This window comes from Ovis aries, chromosome 13 (genome assembly GCF_016772045.2).
Source record: "Ovis aries strain OAR_USU_Benz2616 breed Rambouillet chromosome 13, ARS-UI_Ramb_v3.0, whole genome shotgun sequence".
In the NCBI taxonomy this organism is placed as follows: Eukaryota; Metazoa; Chordata; class Mammalia; order Artiodactyla; family Bovidae; genus Ovis; species Ovis aries.
In genome coordinates, this window is record NC_056066.1 from 5,845,648 (window position 1) to 5,866,730 (window position 21,083).

Genomic DNA, 21,083 nt, shown 5'->3' on the forward strand with positions numbered 1-21,083 from the left:
TGACCCACACTATGCAAAAATCACCTGCTGCTTTTTTTTTATGTTGATTTTATAGATACCAGGTGTATTAAACTGATAAGTCTTTTCCCCTGTCCTTGTATATTTGATTTAAGGCAAAGCCAATTTTCTTCATTCGGTTATGTCTATTTACTTTAGAATATTATTTGAACTTGTATGTCCTAGTGTGTTTTATTGTTCCCCGCACTCTGCACCATTGTATTTACTCTCTAATTACTGTATGTGTGCTAACAAGTGTTCCAATTTACGGCTGGACAAAACTAGAAGTGAATCATATTGCATGGGAGATATTCTCAACAGATGGAGAAATGGATGAAAATTTTTGTTTTATGCCAAAAATTCAAAGTGAAGAAGATAATTTCTGATTGTTTTGTGAGCACTGATGTAGACTAGAAAGCATGCATTGACATAAATGTTAATACGGGACCCACTAGAATGAACAATGAACAATAGACAGTGTTGCTGTGACAATGAGAGTCTGTGCCTGATTTCCTAGCCATTGGTGATCTATTCACACAGAACAGTTAGCAGCCAACAATTTGCCTCCTAATCACAATTCAGATTGGAAGGACACAGTAAAAATTGTTAATTAACTAAATGATAATCAGCAAACAAGTAAACACTGGGAAAACAAGACTTTACTCTTCCACACTGAAGTCTGTTGGCTGTAGAGAGAAATGGTGAATATGAGTCTTTGAGATGAAGTTTGAGATAAAAGCGTTTGCTCACCACCTGGACCAAGACTGAGAAAACACGACTATGTTTTCCATTGTCTTCCTCCCAGTATACTCTCACATAGTTAGGGTCTTCAGAAGCATATGTCACCCAGGGTCAAAAGCCCACAATTTTAAAATCAAAGATTAGAATACATCAGGATTTTTTAAGGAAATTCAAATTTTGGTACTATGGCTCAATTACTAAAAATTTAACTTTTCTCCAACAATTAATAATTTTCTTGACTGCTTTGCTAAGAAGGAAATTGATGTCCAAATTTTGTTAACATAACAACTTGATTTCTGAAAATTTGCTCTCTCCTCCAATATTGTAAGTATATTTACTTTTTGTGAAAGAATTTCATGGCCCTGGTGATGTAAGAGAAGATGAAAACAAATGAGCAACAAGCAATACTCTTCAGATCTGAATTCAACAAGCATAAGAACAAGGAATCCACTTGCAAGATGAAATATGTAACCTTTCAGGATTTGATGGTTTCTGTGAATATTGATTCAGCACCAAAAGCACTGAAAGTAATCATTGACAACCACAATTATATGTTCATCATGTCTTTGTTCAAATTAAATTGCCAGTTATCTGTCAAGCCAAACAGGGGTGACCATCCCTCCTGACACATAATTGTGGGTTAGGGTTTTCTAACTTTGTCTGAAGTAAATATAATAGTAAAAAAAGAAGTGACTGAATAGTGATTACTTATCAGGTTATCCATCATTAAGCTAAATATAAAAACATTGGTAAAATGTTTATAATTTTGTCGTTCTCAACAATATGAAAGAGGTATTAAATTTAAAATTATTTACATAACATGAGTTTCCTTTGTATTTAAAATTTTGAGGACTTTTTTTCAACTTTCCTAAAATTGATGGCCCATATAAAATTCCACACAACCATTAAATGGTCTACTAAAGTAAAAAAATTGACAACACTATTATAAAAATTACCCCATCACTCAAGATAAACATGAGACAATTTAACAGTCAGATTCATTAATTCATTAATGTAAAAATTGAAAATCAAGTATACTTTATTTTAGGTATTCAACTCTATTAAAAAAATCAGATAATTCAAATTGCAGACTAGAAGATACAGGTGAATTTTTAAAGAATGAGAAGATGCATAAGATGTTTAACATGAATGATCATCCTTACTGATTTAAGTTAGTCTGATGGACACATGAGTGCCTAATAATACCTTTATATTCCAGATGCTGTTCACATCACCCTGCCTTGACATTCCTTTAGCTCAAATACATTCATTCACCCACTTAGTTGTAAACAAAACAGTTATTAATTGAGCACCTAGTATATGCCAGATACTGTTTTAGGTATGGCATAGACATCAAATGCAATACACCAATGTTCTTATTCTTAAAAAAAAAAAAGTCTTTATAATTAAAAGCACAGTGGTAAGGTTATATATGTTCAGTTGTGTTAAATGTATTTTGACTAGTTAATAAAGCAGGAGACGGGTTATGAAGCATCAGAGATACCCAGAAAAACCCTTTTTGAGAAGGTAACTTTTAAAGAAAACAGAAACAATGAAGGCTGCAAGGCATAGCTCTATCTAGAGAAGAAGCATGCTAGGCAGAAGAAAGAGCAAAGGCAAAGCCTGTGAGTAGGGAATATTTGTGATGTGCTCCAGGAACAGTGAGAAGGTCAATATGGCTTGAATGTAAATGAAAGTAGGGGGATAAGGTCAGATAAGTAACGGGAAAGGGCAGTTAATACAAAGTCTTAGAGGTTAGAAAGGACTTCTATTTTGTTCTGAGTAAACCACGAACACCCTCTGGATGATTTCGAGCAGAATTGTGATGCGGTCTAACCTGATGTTTCTCTAGATCACCATGACTGCTGTGAGCAGGGAGATCAGTTCAGTTCAGTTCAGTTCATTCGCTCAGTCATGTCTGACTCTTTGCAACCTCATGCACGCCAGACCTCCCTGTCCATCACCAACTCCCGGAGTTCACTCAGACTCACGCGCATCGAGTCGGTGATGCCATCCAGCCATCTCATCCTCTGTTGTCCCCTTCTTCTCCTGCCCCCAATCCCTCCCAGCATCAGAGTCTTTTCCAATGAGTCAACTCTTTGCATGAGGTGGCCAAAGTACTGGAGTTTCAGCTTTAGCATCATTCCTGCCAAAGAAATCCCAGGGCTGATCTCCTTCAGAATGGACTGGTTGGATCTCCTTGCAGTCCAAGGGACTCTCAAGAGTCTTCTCCAACACCACAGTTCAAAAGCATCAATTCTTCAGCACTCAGCTTTCTTCACAGTCCAATTCTCACATCCATACATGACTACTAAAAAAAACCACAGCCTTGACTAGACAGACCTTAGTTGGCAAAGTAATGCCTCTGCTTTTCAATATGCTATCTAGGTTAGTCATAACTTTTCTTCCAAGGAGTAAGCATCTTTTAATTTCATGGCTGCAGGCACCATCTGCAGTGATTTTGGAGCCCCAAAAAATAAAGTCTGACACTGTTTACACTGTTTTCCCATCTATTTCCCATGAAGTGATGGGACCAGATGCCATGATCTAAATTTTCTGAATGTTCAGTTTTAAGCCAACTTTTTCACTCTCCTCTTTTACTTTCATCAAGAGGCTTTTTAGTTTCTCTTCACTTTCTGCCATATGGGTGGTGTCATCTGCATGTCTGAGGTTATTGATTTTTCTCCTGGCAATCTTGATTCCAGCTTGTGTTTCTTCCAGTCCAGCGTTTCTGCATGTAAGTTAAATAAGCAGGGTGACAATATACTGCCTTGACGTACTCCTTTTCCTATTTGGAACCAGTCTGTTTTTCCATGTCCAGTTCTAACTGTTGCTTCCTGACCTGCATATAGGTTTCTCAAGAGGCAGGTCAGGTGGTCTGTATTCCCATCTCTCTCAGAATTTTCCACAGTTTTTTGTGATTCACACAGTCAAAGGCTTTAGCATAGTCAATAAAGCAGAAATAAATGTTTTTCTGGAATTCTCTTGCTGTTTCCATGATCCAGCAGATGTTGGCAATTTGAGCTCTGGTTCCTCTGCCTTTTCTAAAACCAGCTTGAACATCAGGAAGTTCACAGTTCACATATTGCTGAAGCCTGGCTTGGAGAATTTTGAGCATTACTTTACTAGCATGTGAGATGAGTGCAATTGTGCTGTAGTATGAGCATTCTTTGGCATTTCCTTTCTTTGGGGTTGGAATGAAAACTGACCTTTTCCAGTCCTGTGGCCACTGCCGAGTTTTCCAAATTTGCTGGCATATTGAGTGCAGCACTTTCACAGCATCATCTTTCAGCATTTGACATAGCTCAAGTGGAATTCCATCACCTCTGCCTGCTTTGTTCATACCTTTAAACATGCCTATAAAATTTGGCATGTGTATATAACTGCATACTTTTAATAAACACAAGTATATGTTGCAGGGCAATTTTAGGAGTTGGGGCAAACGTGTATAGATTTTGGTCTTGATACTTTGTAGCTAAATTTGGCCAAGTCATTTAACTTCATTAGGATTTCAATTTTCTTATTTTGAAAAATGTGAATAAAACCAATCCACACCCCACCCCCAAGGATGGACATGGCCTCACATGATAAGACAGAGAAATCATATCTCATCATATCTGGCAAGGAATCCTTGAGTCCCTGTTGTTCCTTCTCACTCGTTCAGAAGGCGGGTTGGTGTGTATTTTTTCCCACTTGTCCTTCAAAGGATCTCATCTGAGCTAAGCCCAGTGCCAGGTTATCGTCCTGTGATATCTGTTTGCAGTCTGTCTTCAACTGCCCCAAGTCCTCAGGACCCTCTCAGTGTCTCCAAAAAAGGAAAAAACAAATTACCCCCACGGCAACTGTATTAGAGAGAAATAGAACACTTCCTGAGTCTTCCCAAAAGAAAAGCCGGCAGTGTCCACATTTGCTTCTTACCCACCCTCCCCTTGTGGCTGTTCTGAGAAGTCCTGGCTGCAGGCGGCAGCTCCGGCCACCCTCACAGGGTCTCTGCCTGGCTTCTTTTGTGCTCCTTCTTGTGTGTGTGTGTGTGTGTGTGTGTGTGTGTGTGTGTTTTAAACTAACACTCCGAACACTTATTAAAGTGTTTCTTTCCAACAAATGTAATTCTCTGGTGAAAGGGGCTCTAATTAAAAAAAAAGAGAGAGAGAGAATGAAACCCTTATTATTGGTAAGAAGGCAAGCAGAGGGGCGGGTGAATTTAATACAAAACAGCTTTCTTGGCTAGGGAGGAAAACTCTTTCTACCAGTAATTTGTGATCTGGAGCTCCTCTTGCTTTTACGGTCTAAATAACTGTATAAACTTCATTTGTTTCATTTGGAACATGGCTCTCATTTCCTATCAGGAGGAAAAGGAGAGAAACTCCCCCTGCAAGTTCATCCCCCCATCACCTATCAGCCTCACGGGAACAAGCATCCTGCTTGTTTGTCCCTGCCCAGGCCCTTCACCTTGGAAACTGCATCTTAATTATAGCCTTTAAAGGGCTGCTTCACTCCAGGATCAATATGTCTGACAAAAAGCGAGCTCAGCTGAAAGCTCATTAATTCACATCTGACTAACTCAGGATTTGTGATTATTTTGGCAGGGGCTGAGCTAGTTTACCTCTGCTATTGCTGCTTACAAAGGTTTGGTCTGGCCAATTAATTGGGAAGAACAGAATTGCCAGTGAAGTATTTAGAAGTATCTATTTGCATGGAGATAACAGGCGGATTGTAGCTTCCAGATTGCTAAATTCCAACTAGGCAACCCCAGTTAACCACTATTTTGTATTAGCATTCTGGCCTCACAAACTACAAAGTGTACTGCCTCAAAAAGTATATACAGATCCACTAATTTTATTGCCTTGTAGCTGATGCCTTTCCAGTAGTCATGTATGGGTGTGAGAGTTGGACTATAAAGAAAGCTGAGTGACAAAGAATTGATGCTTTTGAACTGTTGTATTGGAGAAGACTCTTGAGAGTCCCTTGGACTGCAAGGAGATCCAGCCAGTCCATCCTAAAGAAAATCAGTCCTGAATACTTTGGCCAACCTGATGTGAAGAGCTGACTTATTTGAAAAGACCCTGATGCTAGGAAGGACTGGAAGCGAGAGGAGAAGGGGATGACAGAGGATGAGATGGCTGGATGGCATCACCGGCTTGAAGGACTTGAGTTTGAGTAAGCTCCAGGAGTTGGTGATGGACAGAGAGGCCTGGAATGCTGCAGTACATGGGGTTGCAAAGAGTGGGGCACAACTGAGCTGAATTGAACTGAAATGTGTTGATGCATTTGGTATATCATATCACATCCTCTATCCTGCCTGATTTCAGCTGCAACTGCAGTGGACATGTCCACGTGGAGCTAACCCAGCTCTGCAGGTAACATCCACTCTCCAGCAAGGGGTGTGCGCGGCCTCTCCCCTTTTTGCTCAGGGTCTCCTCTGATCCCTTAGGAAGGGCAGGACAGAAGGTTAGGATGTTAATACCTGTGGAGATGATGCTCCAACAGTGGAGGGGCTGGATCTATTGTTGGACACTTGGGGAGCCCTTCTTAAGCTTCTCAGAAGTCCTGGCAGGAGTGAGTCCCTCTGGCTGACAGTGGGGACCTTGATCATTGTGTTTATGTTGGCCTGTCTAACTCCCCTTCTTCATATCATCAGTTTTCAAATAAACTACTTGGCTCCAGTCACCTTTAGGGGAAACTTAAACTAAGGCATCCACTACTTCAAAATTATGCATGAAGTTATATATTTGAGATGCTTGTTCTTTCCTTTCTAAATGCATTCCTCTCCTGTGCTTCATGGGTTTCAGTTCAGTTTAGTTCAGTTTCAAAGTCATGTCCAACCCTTTGCTACCTCATGGACAGCAGCACGCCAGGCCTCCTTGTCCATCACCAACTCCTGGAGCTTACTCAAACTCATGTCTATTGAGTCTGTGATGCCATCCAACCATCTCATCCTCTGTTGTCCCCCTTTCCTCCTGCCTTCAATCTTTCCCAGCATCAGGATCTTTTCAAATGAGTCAGCTCTTCACATCAGGTGGCCAAAGTATTGGAGTTTCAGCTTCAAAATCAGTCCTTCTAATGAACACCCAGACTGATCTCCTTTAGAATGGACTGGTTGGATCTCCTTGTAGTCCAAAGGACTCTCAAGAGTCTTCTCCAACACCACAGTTCAAAAGCATCAATTCTTTGGCACTCAGCTTTATTTATGGTCCAACTCACATTCATACATGACTATAGGAAAAACCATAGCCTTGACTAGATGGGCCTTTGTTGGCAAAGTAATGTCTCTGCTTTTTAATATGCTGTCTAGGTTGGTCATAACTTTTCTCCCAAGGAGCAAGCATCTTTTAATTTCATGGCTGCAGTCACCGTTTGTGGTGCATTGGAGCCCCCCAAAATAAAGTCTGTCACTGTTTCCAAGGTTTCCCCATCTATTTACCATGAAGTGATGGGACCAGATGCCATGATCTTAGTTTTCTGAATGTTGAGCTTTAAGCCAACTTTTTCACTCTCCTCTTTCACTTTCATCAAGAAGTCTTTTAGTTCTTTACTTTCTGCCATAAGGGTGGTGTCATCTGCATATCTGAGGTTATTGATATGTCTCCCAGCAATCTTGATTCCAGCTTGTGCTTCTTACAGTCCAGCATTTCTTATGATGTACTCTGCATAGAAGTTAAATAAGCAGGGAGACAATATACAGCCTTGACATATTCTTTTCGCTATTAGTAACCACTCTGTTGTTCCATGTCCAGTTCTAACTCTTGCTTCCTGACCTGCCTATAGGTTTCTCAAGAGAGAGGTCAGGCCGTTTGGTATTCCCATCTCTTTAAGAATTTTCAGAGTTTGTGGTGGTTCACACAGTGAAAGGCTTTGGCATAGTCAATAAAGAAGAAATAGATATTTTCTAGAACTCTCTTGCTTTTTTGATGATCCAGCAGATTTTGGCAATTTGATCTTTGGTTCCTCTGCCTTTTCTAAAACCAGCTTGAACATCTGTAAGTTCACAGATCACATACTGCTGAAGCCTGGCTTGGAGAATTTTGAGTATTACTTTACTAGCATGGGACTTCCCATGGTGGCTCAGATGGTAAAGCATCTGCCTACAGTGTGGGATGCCCAAGTTCAATCCCTGGGTTGGGAAGATCCTCTGGAGAAGGAAATGGTAACCCACTCCAGTATTTTTGCCTGGAAAATCCCATGGATGGAGGAGTCTGGTAGGCTATAGTACATGGGGTCACAAAGAGTTGGACATAACTGAGTGACAGTATTCTTGCCTTGAGAACCCCATGAATAGTATGAAAAGGCAAATGATAGAATACTGAAAGAGGAACTCCCCAGGTCAGTAGGTGCCTAATATGCTACTGGATATCAGTGGAGAAATAACTCAAAAAAGAATGAAGCCAAAGGATGGAGCTAAAGCAAAAACAATACCCAGTTGTGGATGCAACTGGTGATAGAAGCAAGGTCTGATGCTGTAAAGAACAATATTGCACAGGAACCTGGAATGTTAGGTCCATGAATCAAGGCAAATTGGAAGTGGTCAAAAAAGAGATGGCAAGAGTGAACGTCAACATTCTAGGAATCAGCAGACTAAGATGGACTGGAATGGGTAAATTTCACTCAGATGACCATTATATCTACTACTGTGGGCAGGGATCCCTCAGAAGAAATGGAGCAGCCATCATGGTCAACAAAAGAGTCCGAAGTGCAGTACTTGGATACAATCTCAAAAATGACAGAATGATCTCTGTTCGCCAAGTCTATGTCCCAACCAGTAATTCTGAAGAAGCTGAAGTTGAATGGTTGTATGAAGACCTACAAGACCTTTTAGAACTAACGCCCTAATAAAGATGTCCTTCTCATTATAGTGGACTGGAATGCAAAAGTAGGAAGTCAAGAAACACCTGGAGTAACAGGCAAATTTGGCCTTGGAATGCGGAATGAAGCAGGGCAAAGACTAATAGAGTTTTGCCAAGACAATGCACTGGTCATAGCAAACACCCTCTTCCAACAACACAAGAGAAGACTCTACACATGGACATCACCAGATGGTCAACACCAAAATGAGATTGATTATATTCTTTGCAGCCAAAGATAGAGAAGCTCTATACAGTCAACAAAAACAAGACCAGAAGCTGACTCACTCAAATCATGAATACTTTATTGCCAAATTCAGACTTAAATTGAAGAAAGTAGAGAAAACCACTAGACCATTCAGGTATGACCTAAATCAAATCCCTTATGATTATACAGTGGAAGTGAGACATAGGCTTAAGGGACTAGATCTGATAGATAGAGTGCCTGATGAACTATGGACTGACGTTTGGGACATTGTACAGGAGACAGGGATCAAGACCATCCCCATGGAAAAGTAATGCAAACAAACAAAATGGCTGTCTGGGGAGGCCTTACAAATAGCTGTGAAAAGAAGAGAAGCGAAAAGCAAGGAGAAAAGGAAAGATATAAGCATCTGAATGAAGAGTTCCAAAGAAGAGCAAGTAGAGATAAGAAAGCCTTCCTCAGCGATCAATGCAAAGAAATAGAGGCAAGCAACAGAATGGGAAAGACTAAAGATCTCTTTAAGAAAATTAGAGATACCAAGGGAACAGTTCATGCAAAGATGGGCTCGATAAAGGACAGAAATGGTATGGACCTAACAGAAGCAGAAGATATTCAGAAGAGATGGCAAGAATACACAGAACAACTGCACAAAAAAGATCTTCATGACCCAGATAAGCACGATGATGTGATTACTCACCTAGAGCCAAACGTCCTGGAATGTGAGGTTAAGTGGGCCTTAGAAAGCATCACTATGAACAAAGCTAGTGGAGGTGATGGAATTCCAGTTGAGCTATTTCAAATCTTGAAAGACGTTATGATGAAAGTGCTACAACTGAATATGCCAGCAAATTTGGAAAACTCGGCAGTGGCCACAGGACTGGAAAATGTCAGTTTTCATTCCAATCCCAAAGAAAGGCAATTCCAAAGAATACTCAAACTAACTCACAAATGCAGTCATCTCACGTGCTAGTAAAGTAATGCTCAAAATTCTCCAAGCCAGGCTTCAGCAATACGTGAAAAATGAACTTCCTGATGTTCAAGCTGGTTTTAGAAAAGGCAGAGGAACCAGAGATCAAATAGCCGACATCCACTGGATCATTGAAAAAGTGAGAGAGTTCCAGGAAAAACATCTAGTTCTGCTTTCTTGACTATGCCAAAGCCTTTGACTGTGTAGATCACAATAAAATGTGGAAAATTTCTGAAAGAGATGGGAATACCAGACCACCTGACCTGCCTCTTAGTCAGGTCAGGAAGCACCAGTTAGAACTGGACATGGAACAACAGACTGGTTCCAAATAGGAAAAGGAGTACATCAAGGCTGTATTTGTCACCCTGTTTATTTAACTTATATGCAGTGTACGTCATGACAAACACTGGGCTGGAAGAATCGCAAGCTGGAATCAAGATTGCAGGGAGAATTATCAGTAACCTCAGATATGCAGATGACACCACCCTTATGGCAGAAAGTGAAGAGGAACTAAAGAGCCTTTTGATGAAAGTAAAAGAGGAAAGTGAAAAAGTTGGCTTAAAGCTCAACATTCAGAAAAGGAAGATCATGGCATCTGGTCCCATCACTTCATGGGAAATAGATGGGGAAACAGTGGAAACAGTGTCAGACTTTATTTTTGGGGGCTCCAAAATCACTGCAGATGGTGACTGCAGCCTTGAAATTAAAGACGCTTACTCCTTGGAAGAAAAATTATGACCAACCTAGATAGCATATTCAAAAGTAGAGACATTACTTTGCCGACTAAGGTCCGTCTAGTCAAGGCTATGGTTTTTCCAGTGGTCATGTATGGATGTGAGATTGGACTGTGAAGAAGGCTGAGGGCCGAAGAATTGATGCTTTTGAACTGTGGTGTTGGAGAAGACTCTTGAGAGTCCCTTGGACTGACAGGAGATCCAACCAGTCCATTCTGAAGGAGATCAGCCCTGGGATTTCTTTGGAAGGAATGATGCTAAAGCTGAAACTCCAGTACTTTGGCCACCTCATGTGAAGAGTTGACTTATTGGAAAAGACTCTGATGCTGGGAGGGATTGGGGGCAGGAGGAAGCGGAAGACAGAGGATGAGATGGCTGGATGGCATCACTGACTTGATGGCCATGTGGCTGAGTGAACTCCAGCAGATGGTGATGGACAGGGAGGTCTGGTGTGCTGTGATTCACGGGGTTTCAAAGAATCGGACATGACTGAGTGACTGAACTGAACTGACTTTATGTCACTTCACTTTACTAACATGTGCTATGAGTGCTATTGTGTGGTAGTTTGAGCATTCTTTAGCATTACTTTTCTTTGGGATTGGAATGAAAACTGACATTTTCTGTCCTGTGGCCACTGCTGAGCTTTCCAAATTTGCTGGTATATTAGTGCAGCACTTTCACAACATCATCTTTTAGGATTTGAAACAGCTCAACTAGAATTCCATCACCTCCACTAGCTTTGATCATAGTGATGCTTGCTAAGGCCCACTCCACTTCATATTCCAGGCTGTCAGGCTCTAGGTTAGTGATCACACCATCATGATTATCTGGGTCGTGAAGATCTTTTTGTATAGTTCTGTATATTCTTGGCACCTCTTCTTAATATCTTCTGCTTCTGTTGGTCCATACAATTTTGGTCCTTTATTAAGCCCATCTTTTCATGATATATTCCTTTAGAATCTCTAATTTTCTTGAAGATAACTCTAGTTTTTGCCATTCTATTGTTTTCCTCTATTTCTTTGCATTGATCATTGAGGAAGGCTTTCTTAACTCTCCTTGCTAGTCCTTGGAATTTTGCATTCAAATGGGAGCAGTGACCCTAGAAGAGATTGACCCAGACTTGCCCGTGAGTGTCCAGGAGTCTCCAGCAAAGATGTGGGTCAGCGATGGCCTGTTACAAGGTTGGGGACACTGAGGGTAGCAGTGTGTGCATGGGACCTTTTAAAGGAGGCCGCCATTATCTTCATTACCTCCTTTTTGGCCCCAGGTAAACAACAGGGAGGGAACACAGCCCTGCCCATCAACAGAAAATTGGATTAAAGGTTTACTGAGCATGGGCCCACCCATCAGAACAAGACCCAGTTTCCCCCTTAGTCAGTCTCTCCCTTCAGGAAGGGTACATATGCCTCTTATCTTTCTCCATCAGAGGCCAGACAGACTGAAAACTACAATCACAGGAAACTAACCAATCTGATTACATGGATCACAACATTGTCTGACCCAATAAAACTATAAGCCATGCCATGTAGGGCCACCCAAGATGGATGGATCATGTTGGAGAGTTCTGACAAAACGTGGTCCACTGGAGAAGGGGATGGCAAACCACTTTAGTATTCTTGCCCTGAGAACCTGTGAACAGTATGAAAAGGAAAAAAGATAGGACACTGAAAGGTGAACTCTCCAGGTCAGTAGGTGCCTAATATGCTACTGGAGATCAGTGGAGAAATAACTACAGAGAGAATGAAGAGATGGAGCCAAGGCAGAAACAACACCCAATTGTGGATGTGACTGGTGCTGGAAGTAAAGTCCAATGTTATAAAGAGCAAAGTTGCATAGGAACCTTGTATGTTAGGTCCATGAATCAAGGCAAATTGGAAGTGGTCAAACAAGAGATGGCAAGAGTGAACACTGGCATTTTAGGAACTGATGAACTAAAATGGACTGGAATGGGTGAATTTAACTCAGATGACCATTATATCTACTACTGTGGGCAAGAATCCCTTAGAAGAAATGGAAGCAGCCATCATAGTCAACAAGAGTCCGAAATGCAGTACTTGGAGGCAATCTCAAAAACAACAGGATGATCTCTGTTCATTTCCAAGACAAACCATTCAATATCACAGTAATCCAAGTCTATGCCCTGACCAGGAATTCTGAAGAAGCTGAGTTGAACAGATCTGTGAAGACCTACAAGACCTACTAGAACTAACACCTAAAAAATATATCCTTTTCACTATAGGGGACTGGGATGCAAAAGTAGCAAGTCAAGAAATACCTGGTGTAACAGGCAAATTTGACCTTGGAATACAGAATGAAGCAGGGCAAAGGCTAACAGAGTTCCAGGGTCCAGCCCCGGTGGATCCAGGGTAAGTCGAAGAGGGGACGGAGTAGGCATCCTAAGAAAGAACTATTTAATTAGAAAAGAGAGATTAGGAAAAAATAGTGTAGTAGGAAAATTAGTGGAGAAAAGAAACTGAATAACTTGGTTTACGTGGAAAACCAATAAAACTCCGAGAGAAGGAGTTTGCACCACCTACATAGGCCACCGGCGCCTGCTTGAATAGCAGAGGGTGCCCCACCTTGGGCTCTCTCTCACGTGGGTCCTAGAAGCCAGGGCAAAATTAGTAGGCTTGGTGAGCCTCCACATTCCAGATGGGAATTCAGCCAGAAAAGAAGAGAATGAGAAAAGACCACACGGGGGAAACCAGTCTTTCCAGGAACTGGTCTGTTTCTAGTCCTTTTCTTTATTTACCAGATCCACTTTTATACTTTTAATTATACATAGAGATAAATGTAAGAAACAGAGTCACACAGGGTCAGCTGCTCCGACCCTTATCTAAAGACAGTGTTCTCAGTATATCTTTGTTTTTACAAGGGTCTTATATTTGTTTACAATATCTTCTGATCTGAAGACCAATCAACATTTTATGGCCCCATCTTACTTTTGATTGATAAAAGTTAGTTAATCAGAAAACTTGTTTCCCCTTAAGATCTACTTAGCCTTAAGACAGTGATAAAGTTACATTCTTACATAGCAAGGACACAATGATTTATAACAAAGAAAGAGGAGTACAGTGATCTATAACAAGGAGAAAATTCATTAACTCAAAAGTCTAGTATTGCTAACATCAAAACTACTATATTTCCTTTTCTACATTCCAATCACATTGATTAACATACTCCCAGATGCCTAAGGATATGGAGGCCTGGTGGCAATCATTAGCTAAGCAATGAAACCCTTCACCAACATAATTTCTAACTAACTCACTAGTACTATACTAATAATTTTCTAACTTCTCAAAAGAATCTGTTTTTAGAAAGTTTAAAGCATCTTGTGCCTCACAGTTGGGAGGCTGTAAACAATCACATGTGGCCAGATAATCCTGTCAGGCAGGCTAGAGAGCCATCAGAGGAGTTTTTGGACTGAAACACCCTCAGGAGATTTATTAACTGGAGCCCTAAGTTAACTCCTTTACAGAGAGAGGTGGTGGGGGATAGCCCCCCGTAATGTCAGAAGTATAGGTGAAAGGCGTAATGCAGCAAGGCAGGAAAACTCTGGTTTTGGGGGCAGATGCACGAGCAGATTCAGCGAGGCCCCCTTAAGGCTCGACTCGCCTTTGCCTGTCGGCCTCCTTAACCTCATGACATTTGCCACGGTGGGGTGTGTGTGGGGGGTGGGGGGGGTCCTCTTGCTAGCTCCCAGCAACAGAGTTTTGCCAAGAGAACGCACTCATCATAGTAAACCCCCTCTTCCAACAACCCAAGAGAAGACTCTACACATGGACATCACCAGATGGTCAACACCAAAATCAGATTGATTATATTATTTGCAGCCAAAGAGGGAGTAGCTCTATACACTCAGCAAAAGCAAGACCGGGAGCTGACTGTGGCTCAGATCATGAACACCTTACTGCCAAATTCAGACTTAAACTGAATAAAGTAGGGAAAACCACTAGACCATTCAGGTATGACCTAAATAAAATCCCTTATAATTATATAGTGGAAGTGACAAATAGATTCAAGGGATTAGATCTGATAGAGTGCCTGATGAACTATGGATGGAGGTTTGTGACATTGTACAGGAGACGGGGATCAAGAACATCTCCAAGAAAAAGAAATGCAAAATGGCAAAACGGTTGTCTGCGGAAGCCTTTCAAGTTGCTGAGAAAAGAAGAGAAGCAAAAGGCAAAGGAAGAAAGGAACTGTATACCCATTTGAATGCAGAGTTCCAAAGTATATCAAGGAGAGATAAGAAAACCTTCCTCAGCGGTCAACTCATAGGTTTAGGACTGTTTTTTGACAATGATATCAAAAGAGCAATGTTGACCTTCTCTTCCCTTTTCTACGTTTAAGGCACTCCTTTCTTTCTCCCTGGTGCCCTTTGCTTGGGTTCCCACAGTCCCCTCCTCAGTCCTCTAGCCAGTTCTCATCTATTTGTCTGCCTCTTCCTTTTCTCCAATATCAGCTTAAATTACCCCCCTCGAATTTATCATCTTTCCAGTGTTCTGTTTCTCGGTAAAAGTGAACATTCTCAGACAGTAAAGAATCTTCCTAAAATGCAGAAAACCCAGGTTTGGTCCCTGAGTTGGGAAGATATCCTGGAGAAGGGAATGGATACCAATCCAGTATTCTTGCCTGGAAAATTCCATGGATGAAGGAGCCTGGCAGGCTAGAGTCCATGGGGTCACAAAGAGTTGGATACAACTGAGCAGCTAACACTCCACACTGTCCATTATTAACACAATCTTTATGAACTAATATGGTAGATGGATCCCTATCAAAAGGACTCACTTCTTTTTATGTGATTCTGAGCCTAGAATTGTGTGGTTTCAATACTTTGGCCACCTGATGTAAAGAACTGACTCACTAGAAAAGACCCTGATGCTGAGAAATATTGAAGGCAGGAGGAGAAAGGAATGACAGAGGATGAAATGGTTGGATGGCATCACTGCCTCAATGGACATGAGTCTGAGAGAGCTCTGGGAGTTGGTGATGGACAGGGAGGGCTGGCATGCTGCAGTCCATGGGGTTACAAATAGTTGAACACGACTGAGTGACTGAACTGAACTCTGGAACTTGGGGTCTTTCCATTATTTCTCAAACCATGTGCAAATCTGAGCAGATGTAGATGCCAGAAATGCTCCTGCCTTCTTGAGGCTTATTTGTCTCAGCGTTTGAAACATCACCATCACATTGTTCTTTGAACCCCTTAGATCTTCCTCCTTTGTCTTTTGGATCTCCTGATCTTCCTGCTCTTCAATTCACTGTCACTCTCAGTACGACCCAGTGACTGGTAACATATGTAACACTTAGGAGTCTTCTAGAAATGAAGACTGTCTGTCCCACCGGATCCCAGAATTTTCAATTTTCAAAGCCCCTTGGGTGATTCATATGGACATTAAAATTTGATCCATATTGCAAGGGTTGGCAGTTTCCTCGGTTTCCAAAGCTGTTTCTGGTTCTTCGTTTCTGCACTCTCAGGACATGTCTTTCTCAGAGCAGCTGCTGCTGTCTAGGAATTGAGGACTACAGCAGCCTCTTTCCAGCTCTCTTCCCAGCTCATTTTCTTTTGAGCAGCTCTTCAATTGCCCACTGAGTATCCACATCCAGGTGTCTTACAGGGAGCCCAACTGAAGATACAGAAGTACAGACACCCCAGTGAGGCTGGTGCAGGGGGTGAGCCTAGCCAGTATCTAGGCTGTCTAGGGCTAACCTACATGCTGATATCAGTCAGGACCAATTTCAGACTAGTTCAGATGATTATTTGTTGCTGTGGGGAGAAAAAGAATCATTTCTTCTTTCCTTGAATTCAGAGCCTAGGAACTTTTCATTAAAAAAAAATAAATGAGTTTCTTAACTCCCACCTAGTCCTTTCAAAACAGCAACAACAACATCACAACAACAGCAACCTTATATAAGGTTGGAGGAAATTCCCTCTTCAAGGCCAATGAAGCTATGCCTCTGCTGCTGGGGATACTTATAGCCACACACGTTACTGGAAATTATTCTAGGCTGAAGTAGGAGGCTGATTTCCTCAAAGGTGTGTCCCCTCCCAGGAAGTGGCCTGTGGCCAATGATGAGATGACAAAGAGAAACAGAAGTCCAGTCCACTCATCTCAATCTAGAACGACCCTAAGGGGCTCCTTCTGGCTCTCGTAGGACCAGCTGAGGACTCAACTGCAGCCGTGTTGTGGATCAGACTTCCCCTCCTCCCAGTACTGCCATCCTCTCCCCCACAGGTCTATCTCCCTAGGGAGCTTCCCAGTTCAGAGCCTGTGTCCAGGGAGCCCAACCTATGACTGTGTTGCTCCCTCACCCTTCCCTGCAGTACTCAGTCCATCAGTATCCATTCAGCTGCTTAAACTGGGCAACTGGGAGTGATTTTTGACTCTTCTCTCCATTTCAGGCCACATACTAGGATGTCACCATTGCAGTGATTCCTCCTTTCCATCTTTATGACTCTTGCCCTTGTAAAAGCTTTCCATCTGTTATCTGGATAATTGCAACAGCCTTATAGCTTAATTCCTCACTACAACCATGGTAATGTTTCTAGAATTTATTTTTTTAATGATGATATAATTTATAATTCTTCAGTATCTTCCCATCCCCTCAGCAAAAAATCCAAACATCTAAAGACACCCTATGACTCCTGCTTGGTTCATTCCACACCAGGCTTACCTCTTGGAGGAGTTGTTCCATTGTGCTGCTGCAGGTTGTCAGATTCTCTCTGTCGAAGTGCCCTCTTTGATACCAAGGTTGTGTTTTTCTATTCCAGTGTCCCTACAGCCTTATTCAAGGTGTGAAATCTTGTAGGCCCTTGACTGAAAGTTTCCTGTGGGCATCTATTCAATTCCTCTTTGTGGGTTATTCTTCTCATATCACCCTTTCTAAATTCATGAAGTGAAATGATTTTGCTGTTTGCTTATGTATCTCACCTGTTGAGTATTTTTACTTCTTAAGAAAAACCATTTACACTTGACAGCGTGATGATCCATGAGGAATTTGCTGGGGTGACCAAGTAACCAGGATTTACAGCACTCTACTGATGTGATTCTTTTTACGCATCCTGTAAATTTTAGTTATAGCTACACTTGTCTGTGGCCAGTGTGGACAAGCTGGCTCCTTTTTGTAATTTCATAGTCACAATAAGGTCACAAATCTCAAGCTGCCTTCCCCCCCCACACACACAGCCTATTGCCCGAAGCCATACAATAGGCTTTCAACAGAAAATGTCAGTGTTAATAGACAGTCCTTCTAAATGAGCCAAGCAGTGCTATTTCAAAGTTATGTGATATCCATCCCCATCTTTTGCCTAAAGGCTCAGGACTGAAAATTTGTGAGGATTTTCTCTATGACCAAGTGACCACATCTTTTCATATCTGTAGGGCAAGTGTGCAGATATGAGAATCAGATATTAGTTCCATCTGTATGCCTCATCCAGACAGTCACTAGTCTTGGAGAAGAGCCATACAACCATACATGGAGATGTGATCAGTCTTCTTAGATGTAGGAGACATCTTTTATGTTACTACTGTGTATCTCACCCAATGATTCAATCTGCTTGACCTAAAATTTTTCTTGGAGATTGTGGTTTTTAAAAAATAAGCATTGTATTTTAGAACAGCCCTATATATTACAAGAAATGTATTTTCCTTTTTGTATCTTGGACACAAAATTGCTTTTGGTTATTCTCTTTAACTGCTCAACTGAAAAATAATGTGTTCCCAAAATATACTTACTAAATGAACAAATGTCTTTAGTGACTGCACAATGCCTCAAATCATATATAAGGTGAGGGCAAAAACTTTTGGTTCTGTATATTAATTGATTTTGTACTGTGCTTGTTGAACAGATGATTTTGAAAGTCAAAAGTGAGTTTGATCATACTACCACTTTTGTGAAAATGTTGCCGCGGCAAAGAAAAGAAATACCCAATGGCCGAGTTGGGAAATGAGAACTTAGATCAACATAATTTCCTGTCTCCCTGTAAAGCAGTATTGAGATGGTGTATTTTTATCTCTACCTTAAGAAGTGCTGAAAATAAGTAATACAACTTAGCTCCTTATTCCAGAAAGACTTCTTCCAGGAAGATAAGAGTGTAAGCAACAGAAGTTACTTAAATGTCCTGACCAACATAGTGCTTGTCAAGTGTCTCCTCCAGACCCTCACTGGTTTTGCTGAGCCATCCAAAGCTATTACATCATACACTCTGTCCAGACCCAATCAGTTCTGCATCTTCCTAGTGAAAGTGAAAGTTTCTCAGTCATGTCCGACTCTCTGTAACCCCATGGACTATACAGTCTATGGAATCCTCCAGGCCAGAATACTGGAGTGGGTAGCCGTTCCCTCCTCCGGGGGATCTTCCCAACCCAGGGATCGAGCCCAGGTCTCTTGCACTGCAGGCAGATCTTTACCATCTGAGCTACTAGGGAAGCCTGCATTTTCCAAACCACTTCAAAACTGACCCACTGAACCCTAAGATACCATTCATATAGTCCCTTTCTTTTTCCCACTTGAGACACTAAGTCTTGTAAAGTTGGTATTCTACTTTCCTGCAATACGTCTAGGAATCTTAGCTTCCTCTGATTGGTAAGTTCTTCTAATCATCTTTTGGGAAAAAGATAGTTGGCAAAAGGGTCTGAAAAGGAAACAATGCACTACTTTGGGGAGTTTTTAATATAGTTTACACTGTAGAATCTAATATGGCTCTTACATTAAAAAATATTTATACTTTAATCATCTTTAGTAACAGAAAACTTTCTAAGATCATTTTTTGTTATTTCTTCCTTAGATAAATTCATCACAAAGTTCTCTCTTATTTCAGCCAAATTCCATCTCCTTTGTAAATTAACCTCTGAAAAGCTCATGACAGGCTTGTGAAAAAAAATCTGATTTGTGCTTTTTTGTGTGCACTTTCCGGAAACACAATTGTGATAATTCTTCACTTGAGAAACTTAAAAGAGGATGGGAACTTACAACCATTCATTCTCATATATATATTTTTTAAAGGCCTCAATTTGACAACAAAACACTTTTAACAAAAATCTAAGGAAATGTTTAGTGATGAGATTTATTACCAAATATCTAAATTCTAGTGACAGCCATTCAAAAAAATTGAATTCATCATAAATTAAGTAAGCAAGCTACAGTCGGTGACTGGGAAAATCTGTCCCATGTCTCCACTTACTTTTTCTCCTGTCACCTCTTTCCAAAGACACCACACAGAGAGTTTGGAAGGTGTTTTTTATGTCAGTGGATAATGATGTGGGCTGATGAGATGGTGAGTAAATTGCTTTTCTCAAGCTAGGTAAATTGAATTATGCCTTTGATCAATAGTGTCTGCATTTCTTTTTTCTTTTACTGTGGTAACATATATATATATATATATATATAATAAAATTCTGTATCTGCATTTCTAAGTCACACTCACTTTTTAAAACTACTTAGCTAATCTGGACTTGACCAATGTCTGGCCACTCTGGGTCATTGTCAAGAGTGGCCGCAGTGAAGCTGATCAGAAGGAAATCTGGGGAGGGACAAGCAGAATCACCATTTTACTCTTCGCATACTCCAATTTGCATGACCTGCCCACCTCCTTAATGTGCATCACCCATCTGCCATAGCCAGACCTCTTGGTGTTTTCACTCAGAGACTTGCAGCCAGGGCATTATCTGCCTGGGGGGAATGGCTACTGCCCTTCAGTCACTAAGCCCTGATTGACTCTTTGCAACCCTGTGGACTGTAGCCCACCAGACTCTGGGGAGTTCTGCAGGTAAGAATACTGCAGTGGGTTGTCATTTCCTTCTCTAGTAGGGGAATAGGAGAAGGGCTGATACAGAGGATTTCAAATTATGTTCCATGAAGAACTGGTCTTTCAAGCAGGGACCATGTGTGAGCATGTCTTAGACCATGAGAGTTACTTCCACCAAAGAAGTGCTGTATTTTTATTCTAACACAGTAGTGTTAATGAAGAAAGTTTTGTTTTTAATAAAAGGCAAAAGTGTTCTTGATGAAATGTTTAGAAGCTACCCATCTGTTTCCATACTATAGTAAATTAACATCCAATTCCATTTAAGCCTTTTCCTATCCAAATTCATGGACACCATCGAGTCTGTCTGCAGATCTAGGCGGTTCACAGATCCCAGGCTGATCCCCCTGTCTTAGATCCACAGTTGACTGTTACCTGCCGAGAATCTTCCTCAGTTCATGTTGCCTGCCCTGTAATCCTACATGATGCCATGTTTCATGCCTTTGGGCTGTTTCTCCCAGGACTTCATCTACCTGTTGGATCACTGTCACAGCGTGGTCCCTGTGGTCCTCTCCTGATGGCCTTCTACTACCTATGGAGTCAGATGTCATATCCTCAGCAAGTCTCCCCTGACTGCTCTATCTAAATAGCAACTCCCCCCATCCGATCACTCTCTTTCCTTCCGCCCAACTTTACTTGTCTTTACAACTGCACTGAACTCTCTAAAATGTGTATTAAATGATGCAATTGTTTGTTGAAACTCTCTTGCACTAAAATAGAAACCCCACCAATGCAGAGAAAGCGTAGGTCTTTCAGCTGTATCCTCAGTGCCAGACCATTCAATGGCTATTAG